Raw genomic sequence first — 2813 nt, 5'->3', positions numbered from 1 at the left:
CTGTTTTGTCGGCGTTTTGATTTACACCGAGGAATAAAATTCACTGAAGTCTTAACTTAGTACATAGTTTGCCTGCTATGATAAAATAAACTGATACGACAAAGTGAGGTGGCAGAGACATATTGTTCGTTCGAGTTTAGATCTTTCCTTGAGATATTAGGCCAGTATTTAGTATCTAATCTTAGTCACTATTGATGGTTTAAAGTCACAAATAAAAAAGAGTACAGAGATTACACACGAGTGCGCGAATAGTATTTGTACAACTTCCGAAGCCTTCTAAAAATTATCCAAACACTGTCTTTAGTGATAAACTCTTATATTATTATAAGCTCAAGAATAAGACAGATCAAGAGATAACTACAAAAGTGCTTAGAGAATTTTTTTTTGCACTTTTCCAAACTTTCCAAGCATTTTTCGACGAGTTTCCAGCGCAGTGATCCAAAGATGCTTCGACCGAAAAGTGATGTGATTTTTAATATTCCATTATTCTTTTTTATTTTATTAACATTTTTATTTTTTAATATTTTAAATTTATTATTTATTTTTTTTATTTTTTTGCCGTCCACCGTCCGCCCTCCGCCGTCCGCATCCGCCGTCCGTTTCTGCACTTTACAGAGTCCCCTTAAAGGGACCATTCCTGACTGCAATTTCAGCATTTTCACTTAATAATCACTTCGCCTTCGGTGAATAATTGTTATATACGTATAGAACAAACCCCACTACAAAGGAATATACACATGGAGCAGAACCCAAGAACAATTCAAGAGATTGTTTAATAGTTAACGCAATTCGTCTAAGTAGTACAATAAGATCAAGAGGCTTGAAGGAGAAAAAACAACTTGATTTAGAATTTACCTCTCATCATGGCAAGATCGAGTTGTGCACGATACTTTGTTATCTCTTTGCGCATCGTCGACGCGTCCTTTCCTAACATTTCCAACTTCGTAAGGGTATTGAGATTTGTACAGTAGCTCACAATAGTGTAAGCAATAATACCAACACCAAGACCACATGAACCAACGAATACCAGAACATTTCCAGTAGCTATCGAGCGCACGCAGAAGGTAACTCCGAGAACACTGTAAAAAGCGGACAACCCAATATCGCTTCTGGCCTGCTTGGTGCCCCTGTGGATCGATTGAACCAACTCTCGGAGTACTGTGGAAAAGCGACTCATTCTTTCCAGGACCTTGACAGTGTCCTTTTGCAAGTTTGCAGTGTTACCTTTTTCCCACTGTGGGATAAGTTCTGTGGCTATGAAGTGTATGAAGGGTTTCATTTCTTCTTTCAACACTTCAAACTCTTCCCGATACATCCTGTAGTCTTTCTCCAGTTCAATCGCACGGTCGTACAGTTCGTAGCTTCTGTAAAGTACGTACACAGACAAGAGAACTAACCCTTCTCCCTTAGCAAAAGGTAGTGCTTTATCAAGCAGGTTAGGTCTTAATTACAAATGCTTTATTTGATACCCACTAATGCCCATTTACATAATAAGGAAGTGCTTCCACTCTTTCGGAAACATTTGGAAACATTCTCGATTTTACTTTTCGATGTACCTTCTTGTTATTTATTTTCGCGGGAACTTAATTTCGCGAAAATGGAACGGCCATATTTCGCGGGAATTTATTTTCGCGATTTAGCCAAAAAAATACGTAATTAACATAAAAAATACAATAGAAAACGTTTAAAATAAATTTTCGCAGGTCTTTCGCTTTTTTGAAAATGTCGAAAATCGCGAAAATTAAGTCCAGCGAAAATAAGTAACAATAAGGTAAATATGCTGAAATTCATCGAAGCCTTAGACATGTCTACTCAAACAAATTCTTGATTGGGCAAATTATAGGTCGATCACGTGACGAGGAAAACGTATTTCCACGACTCGCTTTGATCGAAGATCTCGGTCCTCAAAAGAATATATTTAGTCTTCGAACCATAGTCTGGTCTAATTTTAAAAGTGCAATCAATTCGGCCGATGTTATTTTTTTTAACTGTAGATAGAATATCAAATAGGTTGTGAATTTGCCGATTTACTGTAATCTGTACCACCAGCCGGGACATTTTATGCAATTTTCACTGAAAATGAACGTCCTAGGGGGGGGAGGGGTACCCAATGCAGATACTTTGGAAATCACAACCGTGAAGCCGAAGGCAACGTGAAGTGTAAAATTAATTCATACTCGCTTTTACGTAGATTTATTGCGTGCACTACTAAGTATAATGTTCAAAGAACTGTTTATTACATTAAAAACCTGTCACGGTGAAATGCAAATAATATTTCCACTTCATGTCTTCGGCTTCTCCACTTTGCAAGGTTTTTACACTTTTCCAACGTACAGGATACAAAAACACGGTACATCGAGCAGTAGACGTTTTGTTTATAGCAACGCCAATAGCAACGATTGCTTACATGTTTACAAATATTCAACTATCGAATGGTATCTTGTCGTACTAAAACCTACTGGATAAATTGCGCTCGAAAAATGAAATTGTCGGCAATACTTACTTGTAAAAATTGACTATTACGGACGCTGTGTTTATGATAAAAAGGATTTCAACAATTTTCCCCCTGTTACTTAAGGCGGGGATAAATGTGAATTTGAGTGAAATTTTAGGAGGTTTTAAGAAAGGAAAGGAGAAAGAAAATTGTTTTTTCAAACACCACCAGACAGTTGACCCCCACGCAAAAACACTCCAGGTTGCCAGGGGACTGTTTTGGTGTCCACCTACTAATTTTAAACTTCAAATTCTAATTTTAAAATCACACTAAATCTTCTCCAAATTTACCACTCCTTTGAGAAAAAAACTATCTCCTC

This window comes from Oculina patagonica, chromosome 3 (assembly GCF_052425735.1).
Source record: "Oculina patagonica isolate OP01 chromosome 3, crgOcupat, whole genome shotgun sequence".
Taxonomy (NCBI): Eukaryota; Metazoa; Cnidaria; class Anthozoa; order Scleractinia; family Oculinidae; genus Oculina; species Oculina patagonica.
Note: the sequence above shows the minus strand (reverse complement) of the source record.